This window comes from Schistocerca gregaria, chromosome 4, assembly GCF_023897955.1.
Source record: "Schistocerca gregaria isolate iqSchGreg1 chromosome 4, iqSchGreg1.2, whole genome shotgun sequence".
In the NCBI taxonomy this organism is placed as follows: Eukaryota; Metazoa; Arthropoda; class Insecta; order Orthoptera; family Acrididae; genus Schistocerca; species Schistocerca gregaria.
In genome coordinates, this window is record NC_064923.1 from 82,611,346 (window position 1) to 82,627,915 (window position 16,570).

Here is a 16,570-nt window from a genome sequence, read left to right on the forward strand (position 1 = left end):
GACCACTGTCACCAGTGCATTATACACAGATCTCCTAAAAAATCATCTGCGGCCTGCAATCAAATCAAAGAGACGTGGATTGCTGTCAGCAGGTGTCCTTTTGCAACATGACAATGCAAGGCCCCACACTACCGGTACAAAAGTTGTAACAATCACAGACCTGCATTTTGAGTATCTTCCTCATCCATCATACTCACCAGACCTTTCCCCAAGTGATTTCCATATGTTTGGACCACTCAAAGACGCAGTGGGAGGAAAGAAGTTCCGTTCTAATGAAGAGGTATGCCACACGGTGCATGAGTGGTTGCGCCGACTACCAAAAGAATTTTTTTCTAAAGAAATTTATGCACTTTGTAAGCGCTGGAGGACTTGCAATGAGCGTGGTGGAGATTACGTTGAAAAGTGATACGGCTTTGTACCACTTCCGCACAGTAAATAATATTTAAAAAAATATTTTAGGTTTTCATTTGACTGACCCTCGTAGCATGGCGCTGATCACAGATAAAACGCCAACGCAACCAACAATACTGACCAAAAAAAAAAAAAGATGCGGTGAACGATGTCCGCAAATGGCCACTGAACCAACAGAGGTAACACTAAATGTAAAGATGACAGACTGTATGAACTTACGATTGAATAAAAAAGACAACGGTGCTAGACTGAAAGGCAACGACATTGTATTAGAATGTGTAGAGACCAAGTGCAGACTGCAAGATGAAATGGACATAAGATGTGAAGATTTTGGCAATGAGAATATCTGCTCAAGCTTGCAACATTTCGTGGTTCAAGGTGACCTGTTTTGGATGCATACATTCAACCCTCAGTCACGCGATCGTGCTTTGGGCACTAAGTGCTGGCAACATACGGACTGTTTTGGATGTACAGAAAAGGGATGTGCAAATAATAATAAATAGCAGCAGACTGGCTCATTGTGTTTAGTTATTTAGCCGGCCGCGGTGGTCTAGCGGTTCAGGCGCTCAGTCCGGAACCGCGCGACTACTACGGTCGCAGGTTCGAATCCTGCCTCAGGCATAGATGTGTGTGATGTCCTTAGGTTAGTTAGGTTTAAGTAGTTCTAAGTTCTAGGGGACTGATGACCACAGATGTTAAGTCCCGTAGTGCTCAGAGCCATTTGAACCATTTTTTTTTAGTTATTTAAAACGTTAGAAATTCTGACAGACCCATGTGAATATGTTGTTGTTGTTCTGGTCTTCAGGCCTGAGACTGGTTTGATGCAGCTCTCCCATGCTACTCTACCCTGTGCAAGTTTCTTCATTTCCCAGTACCTACTGCAGCATAAATCCTTCTGAATCTACTTAGTGTATTCGTCTCTTGGTCTCCCTCGACGATTTTTACCTTCCACGATGCCCTCCAGTTCTAAATTGGTGATCCCTTGATGCCTCAGAACATGTCCTACCAACCGCTCCCTTCTTCCATGCGAATGTGTCTTTCAGAATTTAATCGACGTTAGCAAAAATATTCATCTAGATGCCACGAACAGCTCTATACATGAGTACAGAACTAGAGTGCGTCGCTGTTTCCATCTAAACAGGAAAAACAAGTCTAAAACACAATACAGTGTATTATATCATGGACTAAAACTGTACAACAGCCTGCCACAGGAAATTAAAGGTGGAAATGCTCCCATCACCTTTCGCCAAAACCTTAAAAATGTATTTATATAATAGTTATTATATGAGTGAATATTTAAAATAGCCCACGGCAGTCAAAAAATAGCCTCCAACATATGTCACTTTACATCCATGAACATGTAATATTTAACAATACAGTAAATCACACTACCTTTGGCCAAGGAGAAGAAAGTTGTTGTTACGTTTGTAGCCATTGACGAAAGCGATACATCTGTTGGGACCCTTGCTGTTCATGTCGTATGTTAATGACCTTGAAGACAATATTAATAGTGATTCAAATGGCTCTGAGCACTATGGGACTTAACTGCTGTGGTCATCGGTCCCCTAGAACTTAGAACTACTTAAACCTAACTAACCTAAGGACATCACACACATCCATGGCCGAGGCAGAATTCGAACCAGCGACCGTAGCGGTCACGCGGCCCCAGACTGTAGCGCCTAGAACTGCACGGCCACTCCGGCCGGCCATATTAATAGTAACCTCAGACATTTTGCAGATGATGCAGTTACCTATAATGAAGTACTATGTGAAAGAATCTGCATAAATATTCTGTCAGATCTTCACAAGATTTCAAAGTGGTGCACAGATTGGCAACTTGCTTTAAATGTTCAGGAATGTAAAACTGAGCATGTTACTAAACGAAAAAATGTAGTATCCTTTAATACCAGTGAGTGACAATTGGAATCGAGCAACTCATACAAATACGTGGGTATTTTGTAGGGATATGGAATGATCGCATAGTATCAGTCGTGGGTAAAGCATGTGCTGGATTTCGGGTTGTTGGTAGAATACTGGGGAAGTGCAGTCCACAAAGGAGATTACTTAGAAATCACTCATGGGACCGGTTCTAGAATATTGCTCAAGTAAGTGGGACACGTTCCAAATAGGTCTAACACGAGATATTGGACATATACAGTTTTGTTTTGAGCCGTGGAAGAGTAGCCTACCAAAGAGATACTGAAGGAACTGAACTGAGAGCCTCTTGAAGACAGACGTAAACTACTCCGGGAAAGTACATTAACCGAGTTCCAAGAACCAGCTTTGGATGATTTCTCTAAGAACACGCTACTAGCCTCTGCGTATCTCTCACATAGGGACCGTGAAGGTAAGATTAGACTAATTACTAATGCACTCACAGAGGCGTTCTCAAACAATCATTCTTCCCACACTCCGTACGTGAATAGAACGGGAACAAACCCTAATAACTGTTACAATGGGACTTACTCTATTACAAACCATTGTCAGTAATTGAAATGAAATTAAGCAGCAACATTATCACAAACCAGTTCCAAGTTAATTACATTTTTAAATAGAAGCTATTGAAAACTAACACAAATTTGCACCTTACAGACAAAACTGTTTGGTTATTCGAGAAACTTAGTTCTCTTGCACGTATCAGATGTCCCACGCTAAAATATTGCTCTGTTTCAAGGTGCACAACAGACGAAGCATTGATAACCTATCCATATGATACCATAGAACTTAGTACCTGAAGAATTGTTAATATATTCCAAATAGGTTTAACGTACAATACCAACAAAAGGACAACAATCTACGAGTCGGAGCGTGTAGTGTCAGAAGTTTGAACGTGGTACGAAGCTATAAAATCTGAAAAGGGAAATGCTAACTGTCAGTCTAGATAGTATGTGGGTCAATGAAGTAAAATGGAAAGAAGGCAAGGATTTCTGGTCACGATCTTTAAGGTAAGATCAACAGCAGCAAAAAATGGAATAGTCGGTGTTAGATTCGTCCTGAATAGGAAGGTAGGACAGGGCGTAAGTTACTGTGTACGGTTCAGAGATAGGATTATTCTCATCAGAATAGACAACAATAGTTCAGGCATGCGTGCCGACGTCGCAAGCGGAAGGTGAAGAGATAGGGAAAGTGCATGACAATATTCAACAGGTAATTCAGTTCGTAAAGGGAGATGAAAGTCTAATAGTCATGGGGGATTGGAATGCGTTTGCAAGGGAAGGAGTAGAAGAAAGGGTTGTGGGAGAATATGGGCTTGGTAGTAGGAATGAAAGAAGAGAAAGACTAATTGAGTTCTGTAACAAGTTTCAGCTAGTAATAGCGAATACCCTCTTCAAGAAACACAAGAGGAGGTGGTATACCTGGAAAAGGTCGGGAGATACGCGAAGACTTCAATTAGATTATATAATTCTCAGCAAGAGCTTTCGAAATCAGATATTGGATTGTAAGGTAAACCCAGATGCAGATATAGACTCTAATCACAACTTAGTAACGATGAAGCGTAGGCTGAAGTTTAACAGACAAGGCAGGGAGAATCAGTGCGCTAACAAGTAGGATGTAGGAGTACTAAGGAATGAAGAGATAAGCTTGAAGTTTTCTGAGGCTATAGATGCTGTGATAATGAACAGTTCACTAGGCAGTTTAAAAAGAGAAGAATGGACATCTTTAACAAGGGAATTCACAGAAGTTGGAGAGAAAAGCATAGGAGCAAGAAAGGTAACTGCGAAGAAACCATTGGTAATAGAAGAAATGCTTCAGTTGATCGACGAAAGGAAGAACTAGGGAAATTCAAGAATAGAGAAATACATGTAACTTACGAATGAAATAAACAGGAAGTGCAGAGAAACTAAGAGCAAGTGGTTACATGAAATACACTCCTGGAAATGGAAAAAAGAACACATTGACACCGGTGTGTCCACCATACTTGCTCCGGACACTGCGAGAGGGCTGTACAAGCAATGATCACACGCACGGCACAGCGGACACACCAGGAACCGCGGTGTTGGCCGTCGAATGGCGCTAGCTGCGCAGCATTTGTGCACCGCCGCCGTCAGTGTCAGCCAGTTTGTCGTGGCATACGGAGCTCCATCGCAGTCTTTAACACTGGTAGCATGCCGCGACAGCGTGGACGTGAACCGTATGTGCAGTTGACGGACTTTGAGCGAGGGCGTATAGTGAACCTGCGGGAGGCCGGGTGAACGTACCGCCGAATTGCTCAACACGTGGGGCGTGAGGTCTCCACAGTACATCGATGTTGTCGCCAGTGGTCGGCGGAAGGTGCACGTGCCCGTCGATCTGGGACCGGACCGCAGCGACGCACGGATGCACGCCAAGGCCGTAGGATCCTACGCAGTGCCGTAGGGGACCACACCGCCACTTCCCAGCAAATTAGGTACACTGTTGCTCCTGGGGTATCGGCGAGGACCATTCGCAACCGTCTCCATGAAGCTGGCCTACGGTCCTGCACACCGTTAGGCCGTCTTCCGCTCACGCCCCAACATCGTGCAGCCCGCCTCCAGTGGTGTCGCGACAGGCGTGAATGGAGGGACGAATGGAGACGTGTCGTCTTCAGCGATGAGAGTCGCTTCTGCCTTGGTGCCAATGATGGTCGTATGCGTGTTTGGCGCCGTGCAGGTGAGCGCCACAATCAGGACTGCATACGACCGAGGCACACAGGGCCAACACCCGGCATCATGGTGTGGGGAGCAATCTCCTTACACTGGCCGTACACCTCTGGTGATCGTCGAGGGGACACTGAATAGTGCACGGTACATCCAAACCGTCATCGAACCCATCGTTCTACCATTCCTAGACCGGCAAGGGAACTTGCTGTTCCAACAGGACAACGCACGTCCACATGTATCCCGTGCCACCCAACGTGCTCTAGAAGGTGTATGTCAACTACCCTGGCCAGCAAGATCTCCGGATCTGTCCCCCATTGAGCATGTTTGGGACTGGATGAAGCGTCGTCTCACGCGGTCTGCACGTCCAGCACGAACGCTGGTCCAACTGAGGCGCCAGGTGGAAATGGCATGGCAAGCCGTTCCACAGGACTACATCCAGCATCTCTACGATCGTCTCCATGGGAGAATAACAGCCTGCATTGCTGCGAAAGGTGGATATACACTGTACTAGTGCTGACATTGTGCATGCTCTGTTGCCTGTGTCTATGTGCCTGTGGTTCTGTCAGTGTGATCATGTGATGTATCTGACCCCAGGAATGTGTCAATAAAGTTTCCCCTTCCTGGGACAATGAATTCAGGGTGTTCTTATTTCAATTTCCAGGAGTGTATATGAAGAAATCGGAAAAGAAATAATTGTCGGAAGGACTGACTCAGCATATAGAACAGACAAAATAACCTCTGGTGAAATAAAAATTAAGGTCGGTAACATTAAGAATGCAATGGGAATTCCACTGTGAAATGCAAAGGAGAGAGTGAGTAGGTGGAAAGAGTACATTGAGGGCTTCTGTGAGGAGAAGGAATTTTCTGGCGCCTTGATAGAAGAAGAGACAGGAGTCGACAGGGAAGAGATAGGAGATCCAGTATTAGGCTTAAAATAAAATAAGGCAGAAAGGATAGACCACATTCCATCGGAATTTCTAAAATCAATGGGGGCAGTCGCAAGAAAACGCAAGTTGGCGTATAGAATGTATGAGGCTGACGATGTACAAAGGGCGTTCAAAACGTTTTGCACAGTCGTCTCCAATTTTTTTATTTTTTGCAGGAGGAGACAAATTTTTTGTGAACTTACTTGGAACAACTCAGTGTAGCCTCCATTAGTTATGACGCATCTGGCCCAACGTTCTTTGCATGGTGTAAATGCACTTTGGTAAAATTCTGGGGATTGACTTTTACACCATCGCTTGTTACAGGAAATCAGGCCTTTCTCACTATCAAATGTTTTACCGCGCAGGTGGGCCTTGAGACGACCAAAGAGGTAAAAATCAGACGGAGCCAAGTAGGGACTGTAGGGAGGATGAGGAACAATTTTCCAGCCCGTTTTCCTGATTTTCTACTGTGTCATAAGGGCTGTATGGGGTTTGGTATTGTCATGGTGTAGTCAGATGAGCTGACCCTGAAGCTGTGGTCTGGGGGTCTTTACGGTACGTCACAGCTTGTCCAATGACAAACAGTAGCAGACACAGTTAATTATGGAGCCAGGTTCAAAAAAGTCAATGAAAATGACACCACACTGATCTCAGAAGAAGGAGGCCATCACCAGGGGTCCATCACCTTACGGTCTGCTGTTAGTGAAAGTCTTGGCTTTTTCTTCCGAGGGGAACCCGGATGACGCCACTCCATGGATGGAGCTTTGCACTCAGGTTCGCACAAAAACAACCATGTTTCATCCTGGGTAATGACGCCGTCAAAACGCTGTTTCCACTCTTCAGTAAAGGTTTTCATAAGACCCTCGCACACATTCTTCCTCATCGTTTTCATTTCTCTTGTCAATAATCTAGGCACCCAGCGTGCACAGATTTTTCTGTATCCTAGTGACAGTACCACAGATAACTACCCAATGACAAATGAGTCATTTCAGCAAGCTCTCGTGCTGCCACACATCTGTCATATTGGATGATTTGATCAATGGTCTCCTTATTCACATCACTCACTGCCATCGATGATCTACCGCATCGTGGATTGCCCAGTAGAGAAAAATCACCTTCTTTAAACCTCTGAAACCACCGCTGGATACTGCTGCGATCAACTGTGTGCTCCCCATAAACAGAGAGCAACTTCCCGTGAATCGATGTGGCAGAGTCATCGCCGGTCTTGGAGAGGAACTCTTATCATCGAGCGTTGTCGCAACATGACATCTACTTCACGGTCGATTATGGCTCACCTGTAAATAAAAGAAAATACTTTTATACACCAACCTATAGCTAAATGTTCCACGTATGTTCACAAAAATTTCATTCTTCTCCTATAAAAAATTAAAAAAATTAAAGACGACTGTGCAAAACTTTTTGAACGCCCTTTGTACCATCAGAACCTTCGAGAAAATATCAGCCACACAATTCCCAAGATTGAAAGAGAGGCAAGTGCGAGATTTGTCGCACAATCAGCTTAACATCTCTTGCATCCAAGTTGCTGACAAAAATAATTACAGAGGAATAGAAAAGAAAATTGGGAATCTGTTACATGACAGTCAGTTTTGCTTTAGGAAAGGAAAGGCTCCAGACAGGCAGTTCTGACGTCGTTGTTGATAACGAAAGCAAGATTGAAGAAAAATCAAGATATGTTCATAGGATATGTCGACCTGGAAGATGTGTTCGACAATGTACAACGGTTCAAGATGTTCGAAATCCTAAGAAAAATAGGGATAAGCTATAGGGAAAGACGGGTAATACGCAATTTTACAAGAACCAAGAGGGAACAATAAGAGTGGAAGATGACAAACGAAGTGCATGGATTAAAAAGGGTGTAAGATAGGGTTGTAGTCTTTCGCCACTGGTGTTAAATCTAAACGTCGAAGAAGCAATGACGGAAATAAAAGAAAGGTTGAAGAATTGGACTAAAATTGAAGGTGAAAGGCTATTAATGTTACGATTCGGTGATGCCATTGCTATCCTCAGAGAAAGTGAAGAATTGAATGGAATGAGCATCTAATGAGTAGAGAATGTGTATTGAAAGTAAAACGAAAGTAATGAGAAGTGGCAGATATTAGACAGCGAGAAACCTAACGTCATGGATGGTGATCACAAAGTACATGAAGTTGAGGAATTCTGCTAGCCGGAAGCAAAATAACCCATGACGGACGGAGCAAGGAGGACATAAAAAGCAGACTAGCACTGGCAAAAAGCACATTCTGACCAAGAGAAGTCTGTTAGTATCAAACATAGGTCTTTCATGTGAGAAAGAAATTTTTAGAATGTACGTTTGCAACACAGCATTATACGGCAGTGAGGCATGCACCATGGGAAAACCGGAACGGAAGAGAATAGAAGCAACTGAGATGTGGTGCTACAGAAGAATGTTGAATTTTAAGTGGACTGCTGAGGTAAGGAATGAGGAGGTTATCTGCAGAACTGGCGAGGAAAGGAATATATATGGGAAACACTGACAAGAAGAAGGGACAGGATGATAGGACATCTGTTAAGACATCAGGGAATAATTTCCACAGTACTACAGGGAGCTGTAGACAGTAGAAACTGTAGAGAAGGACAGAGACTATACGTTCAGCAAATAATTTAGGACTTAGGTTGCAAATGCCGCTCTGAGATGGATACGTTGGCAAGGAGAGAAATTCGTGACGACACACGTCAAACCAGAAGATTGATGACTCAAAAAAGTTACAGCTCTTAAATGTATAGAACGCTAAACATTTAAAATGCTGCACACAACTGAGCCTCATGTCTAACAACATCAAAAGGTGTAGAATATTGCGGAAACGGCTTATGGTGAACTGAAGTGTGCATTTCTTCATGTGGCTATAAAATCGGTAGCTAGAATGAAGTAGCAACCAAAAAACATGACACTGTGCTCTAGGTACAACTCTCTTCCCTAGAGAACGCAGACGCTCCTCTTCTCCGTATTTTGTGCGGCTGCGCTGAAATGCTCCAAATGTTCAAATGTGTGGGAAATCTTATGGGACTTAACTGCTAGGGTCATCAGTCCCTAAGCTTACACACAACTTAACCTAAATTATCCTAAGGACAAACACACACACCCATGCCCGAGGGAGGACTCGAACCTCCGCTAAAATGCTAATAATCATTTAATGCGTCCACGCGTGTAGTACACTTCGTGCCAGTTCGAAAACAGCTGCATACCGCCACGATTCGTAGTGTTGAGTATTTAATGGCTAAAGCTGCACATGCTAAATCAAAGTCGGTGTGTGATAATGTCAACATTAAGGTCCTAAGTCTTCTACCTCCATTCTGTTTTGAAATTTATTGCTTTCTTAGTTTAAATGGTCAAAATATTTATTAACATTGGCTTTTTCTAGTCTATAAGCACTGCCTACCATCCAGATACCCGATCAAAGAGTTAAGTTGCCATCACAGGGGTTCTTTATTTAAGAATACGCGAGCAAACTTGCCAATGAAAATGCCGTATCGTAAGGGAAAAAGAGGGGAACTCACGGCACGTCATTTGACTACTTACAGAGAAAGTTATGACAATGGAAATAATCCTGCCTTAAACCTCTTTGAATGGCTAACGTTACACGTTGTATTTCTACACAATTCAAGTTAGATTGTGCGACTTAGGTCTGTGATCACTGACAACAAGTACGGCTGTGTCAAAAACAGTGTTTCCTTCTGCACTGAGATTACAATTTTCATCCATTTTGTCTTGCAATAGAGATGAATCGGAGCCACACACATACATGAGATCGTTTATTTCACATTAGCCCCTATAAGAAAGGGTGTCATATAGAGCGGAGGACAACCAATGCGGCGAGTAACACCAAGCACACAGCGCGAGCGAGCTCTTATCATCTCCGCACTTTGAGGCTAAATATGTGTTCAAGATAAACCACGTACGAAGACTGTTTGTCAGAGCTGCTTCCAGTTTCCGTCGGGCGCCAAGAGAAGATGACGTTCACAAGATTTCTAAAAGACAAGTTTCCAATAGTAAAATGTTAGCGACAGAAATTATGTTTGTGTACAGCATCCACTTTTATTAATTTATTCATATTAATGGTGACTGAGCACCGTGGATGTGGAATACAGCACACAACCACTTACTTTTAAGTTGTTGACCTAGAGGATAGCAATTAATCGTGATTTATTAACTTGAAACACGCATGATATTTCCAGAGAACCACAGTTCGATTGAAGGTGATATCTGCTGTACAGTATTTCTTGAATTTCGTGTAAGATGGTACCAAAGTAGTGTAAAAAAGGAGACAGTGCCAAATTTTGTAATGATCTCGGCTGATAACACACTAGGACGAAACTGTATATCAGCCCGTATAAAGAGCGTACAGAATCGTGTATTTTATTACCGGCGTGGTTAATTATTTGGCATCGTCAGTATATTCACGTCTCACATAAATGCGATGTAAGAAAATGCCATTTACATTTTCGCCATTACTGACACGGAACACGAACAGAATTTAGCTTTGTTTTATCAGAACAATTTACGCAGCTTCTCTGAATGAACTCATTATACGTTTCAAACTGAATTAAAGCGACATCTACGCCGTAAGACACATCAGAGGAAATGGTTCAAATGGCTCTGAGCACTATCGGACTTAACTGCTGATGTCATCAGCCCCCTAGAACTTAGAACTACTTAAACCTATCCAACCTAAGGACATCACACACATCCATGCCCGAGGCAGGATTCGAACCTACGACCGTAGCGGTCGCGCGGTTCCAGACTGTAGCGCCTAGAACCGCTCGACCACTCCGGCCGGCCACACATCAGAGAAACTACATTTTTCACAGACGTCGTACATGCTCAAAATTCTATGTATCAGAATGATAATAACAAAATTACGTTCCGCTGTGTATTACCTTGATTGTGTCTCAGAATTTAGTTTTTGAATTACGTGTTATGCTTGCAGTATTTTGGCTCTTTAATACTGCGAGTAACTGAACGCACAAAAACTTTGCTATAGTCGTTTTCAGTTTTAGAGTATAGTCAATGAAGAGAAATCCCTAGCTGAAGCAGTAAAATGGGCTTCGAAATAAAACTTCCTGGCAGATTAAAACTGTGGCCAGACCGAGACTCGAACTCAGGACCCTTGCCTTTCGATATAGTTCGTTGTGTTTGGTCTGGGCGGACGACACAAGACAGCCGTTCAATCTGATCGTTGATTCCTTGACACGCAGCCCTCTGACCGAACACGCTGAGCTACCGTGCCAGTGCCAACTGTTCTTTTTTTTTTTTTTTTTTTTAGATATCTCATTTTGTTCGTAGCATCTGCTCGGGGCGGACGTCGTAAGACATCCGTTAAGTTCGTTGTTGATCGATTAGCTCAGTTTTTTTATTACAGAAGGCTGTTAACCGTCTGCCCGAAGACGCTGAGCTACCGTGCCGGCTTGCGCCAACTGAGCTACCCAAGCACGACTCACGCCCTGTCCTCACAACTTTAATTCCGCCAGTACCTCGGCTCCTACCTTCCAAACTTCACAGGAGCTCTCCTGCAAACCTTTCCCGCGAAAGGCAAAGGTCCAGAGTTTGAGTCTCGGTCCGGCACACAGTTTTAATTTGCCGGGAAGTTTCATATCAGTGCACACTCCGCTGTAGAGTGAAAATTTCATTCCAGCTTCGAAATAGTTGATATTGCTCTCAAGGAAAGATTATAGACTAACAAAGCCGATCTTTTCGTGGACTTCAGAACGAGCTGAAATAGTAGTATTTAATTGAACGAACGGCTTGAACAACCGGCGAAAGTCGCTCAAACCCCAGAAATCTTATGGTACACCGTCAATTGTGCAATGCTGTAGAGCCACGATACTTAGAGGTGAACGGAACCGTGACGAAGTCGAACTATTCAAAAGTCGAACTATCGAAATTCATGTGAGATAGAGAAATAAAACGATGTTGAAAAGCACACATGAAATTTGTTAAAAAGTGTTTACACAGGCATTTAGATTGGCAGATAAAGATTTTAACCTAAGTCTGGCTACAATTTACTTTGTAAAATAATGGTGGAGTTTCTTTTGCTTGGCGAAGCTGCAATGTTTCTGCGTGGCAGTATCCGCCACCGTCTGAAGAGCAAGATGTCTGTTGGCGTTGGACAGTGATCTCTGTTCTGTGTGGGATGCCGGGCTTCAGCTGTCTGCCGGCTAAAGACGCTCACGTAACTGACATAGCGGAATACGCAAATACGAGGGTAAACACAAAAGTAAGGTCTCCTTTTTTTTATAAATACATAGACCTGTTTCTATCTAACATGGTTTACATCAGTTTACGGCTTGAACATTTAGCTATTTTTCGACATAATCATCAATTCTGTCGATGCATTTTTGTAGACACTGTGGTAGTTTTTGTATGCCCATGTCATTCCAGCTCGCCGCCATTCTGTTCAAAAAGCTATGATTCTCTTCTTTCACCTCGTCGTACGTAGAAAGAATCTGCAGGCACGCCGAAGTTCCACACACAGAGATCTATCTACATCCAGGTTGTGTAGACGTCACGTGTGTCGCCTCAGGCTGTTCTACATAGCGCGTGGCGGCCTCAAGCGCAACGTAGCCATCGTTTTGACTCATTATAAAGTCTCTGCGTCACCATTCTCATCACTCTCACATTGCGTAGGCGTTTTAGCCACTTCAGTTATTGAAGAGTCTGCAACTTCGAACAGTTCGCCTCAACCACTTTAGTTAGTTCCACATTTTCTACCTCTTCACAGTCTGACATCATCTCATTAAATTACTCAGTGGCTGATCGTTCTCATCGACTAAATATTCAGTGTCTCTGTTAGGCCAACTTTCTTCTAGAATTTTTCTCCGGAACTTATAAATTGACTTTACCTCTCTCCAAGACTCACTAATCCAGTACACAGCGTCCTACACTTTTTTTTAAAGCTCCTACAATTCTTTCGTTGCGTTCCGAATGCAAGATTGATTGCAGCAAACGCCGACGATGATTTTCCTCAGGCATTCCGGAACGCAAATAAGGTCCATTCGCACTAAATGAAGTACACTTGGATATAAGGATGCACTATCCATTGTAAAATAGCTTTGAATGGCAATCACTTGCCTTTTGAAAAGTTTTTGCACTCCGGTACAAACGAGATCTAAACCCATTTCTTAAACATTTCCTAGTCTATCTACATATTGATGCGTGGTAAGTAATAGTAAGAGCTGAAAAAGGAAACAATACTGCACTGTACCAACAATGAAAAATCTAATACAGCACTTTCAACAAAAGGTTTGCTTCTCTGAACAATTAAATACCGTTAGAAGTGAATGCCTGGGGTCGCTGACACACACACACACACACACACACACACACACACACACACACACACACACACGACCTAAGGGGAGTGAGTGGTTCGAAAATGAGCTCTTTCTTATTATTTTCTTTATTTATTCCTTTATTTTTTTACAAGACTCAAATTTATGGGAAACTAGTAATTATGAGACTGGAAATATCGAAACCTACTTTAAACGTATATAGTCTTAATAACAGCATCAGCGAATGACGTTACTTATGAATATAAAGATAGTTAATACCATGACTTACTACAAATAAGTCTATTTCTGAATTATGCCTCTGAGGACCTAATCGGTTCAATGCCAGTCGCCATTGTACACGCTGATGATGCAGGAGAAGAAAGAATGCATGAGAACATAGAGGAATTGATAAAGTAAATGAAGAAGGTGACTAGAAAGCTATAATATGTCAGAGTCGAAGACAGAATCACTGGAAAATGTAAAATGCGGGAAAGTAAAGAGAAGGATCTGAAGTGTCTAGAAAGAAGGGAGGAAGATTGGGTTTAACGTCCCGTCATTAGAGACAGAGACAGAGCACAAGCTCGTATTATGCCAAGAATGAGGAAGGAAATCGGCCGTGCCCTTTAAAGGAACCATCCCGGCATTTGCCTGGGGCGATTTAGGGGAATCACTTAAAACCCAAATCAGAATGGCCTGACGCAGGTCTGAACCGTCGCCCTCCCGAATGCGTGAGATTTCTAGAGTGCTGCAACAGGTTTCATTTGGTTCAAAATCATACTAGAAGGAAATAGGTTTTAAAACTACCAGAAAACAAGGGAACAGACAGAGTGTCCTAGTTGCGTTAGTGCTGATTGTGTGAAATTCCAAACTGCATTGCTATACCGTGGTGAGTTGTGACGTTACGATACTTGAAGTTTCAGAATGAGCTGTGTAGAAAATCAAAGCGCAGTAGGCATCCCGGCCGCGAGTGTAAGAATGCGTATGTGACTTTCGTATGAAAATGGCAGTGGAGTAGTGACGCAACATCAACGTTTTTGAGTCCTCCAGCGCTTGTGGACCAGAATTCGTTGAATTCGACCCGAAAACAGAGAGGCAGGTTCCTGGCTGCTCCTCCACGACGACACTCCAGCCCACAAAGCGATGACTGTGTATGGGGTTTTGGCCAGCAAATAGATGACAGTCCCGGATCACTCACCGTAATCGGCGAATTCGGCCCCAGCCGACTTCTGGTTGTTCCTCAAATTAAAGTTTGCAATGAAAGGACACCGTTATGACACAATCAAAGAAACTCAACAAAATTGTACTGCGGTACTAAATGCAACTCAAAAACAGGTCTACAGTCACGGTTTCAAAACACTTTTAAAACGATTTAGCTGTATTCTCATTCAGGGGGAGACTATTCTGAATAATTACAGTGATTTTGTGGGTATAATCCATGACTTATTTTTCATAACCACACTCCGAACACAACTGGGGCACACTGTTATATCAGTTGAATTACGTCATTGTTGAGGAAATATTTAGAAATCAGCATTGGACATCCAGGTACAGTGAACTCAAATCATAAACTGGTTGTTACGAATACTAGGATGAGGTTCAAGAAGATAAAAAAAAATGATTGAATGGTGAAGTGCAAAATTGTAATTTTATCAGAGAGTAAGACGAAGTGGAAATTCTCCGATACGATAACCAATGGCGCAAGTAAATGCACCGATAGTAATTCAGTAGAAGACGAGTGTACTATTTATAATAAAGAAGATGTACCTCGTTAATGAGATATTTGCTTTGATATTAGAAGGAACGAAAATATTATAGGAATATGTAAAAGCACTTATAGAGTACGATGTGTGAAATAGTTACATAGAGATGAGAAAATTAATAAGAAATGGGATGACTTGGAGGGTAAAGAACATCATTCTATCGTCAGGATGCGTTCCAGTAGTTAAAAAAAAAACGTCGAGAAGAATATTGATACAAAACGACATGTACCTATTCCCATAACACTTTGGTTTTCGGAGAGCAAGATTAGCACACGTCTTATGTCAGTCTAATAAATAAAATAAATAAATAACTAGAATGAGGTTTAATTTATTGCAGTTACTGAATTCACCCTCCTCGTAGTACACCAAATTTTTTATCCGAAAAATATGCTCACATATGTAGGCTATATATATCGTATCAACTTACTCTCTAGCAGCTTCTGTGTTCTGAATATGATGGCCAATTTTATAGCAACATAAACAGGAATACCTATCTGAAGATATATACGTGTCGAAATTAAAATATGAAGTGTATAAAATTTATTGTACTTAACTTTACACGCTCTGTTGATAATTATGACGTTCAATAGCGATTAAAACTAATTTATGCCGACACGATCTTGGACTTAACAATCTTCTACGTCGAACTTATTATAAACGCCAAAGTAAACGTTTACAGATGCCAATATGCTATCTAGGACATAAAACGATGTTAGATGTGTGTAAGTAATGATATTATTACATATTTTGTTTAATTATTATTTCCGTAAGGAGGCTGATTTCTTGTGCAAATATAAAGTAAACATACTTTTAAAGATGCACGTTACGAGTAATTACTTTTCTACTAAGAAGCGACGGGAGAATCCTTTAAAATAAACACTTTCCAGAAACAAAATTATGTATAATATCTCGGATCAAAATGTAATGCATAGATGTGATGTAAGGCTGGGACTGACCAACCGTGCATTGGTGCGGCGAGAGTTTGTGAGTAAAATGCCGTGAACAGTACTTCGGACTCATGAGCAGAATCCGGAGGGAAGGGGGTGCGAGTTACCCTGGACGAGGGGCACGCCTTATCTGTCGTAATCTCCCGGCGATGTTTGCTTCCCGGCTATTTCCAAACCACCTCGGAGTTGTTGTGAGTTTACTATTTGTCCCCAAATGCTGAACTTTGCTCCTGAGCGACTTTCGGAAGTATAAATACATGACAGTCCTCTGGAGATGATCGTATGCTGCAATACTAACGTGTCAACAGAAATGAGACGAGATTCGCATAAAATCGAGCCGCTTGATATTTTTCTTTATACTAGAGTAACAAGGCACATCGTGAGATTTATTTCTTTTCGAAGATTATCTGATGAAACCGCGATATGTGTGTCCAAGTTCTTCAGACTGGGATAACGTGTTGATGTGTTGTACTTCCGCAATGATTTAGTATCAAAACAGATGAAAAGAAACGCACCTGTTAAGTTCCTGTGAACGCTTGCTGACACTAGGAAAATTTTCTGTTGCGTATAGTGGTTTTCGTAATTTTTATTTATTATAA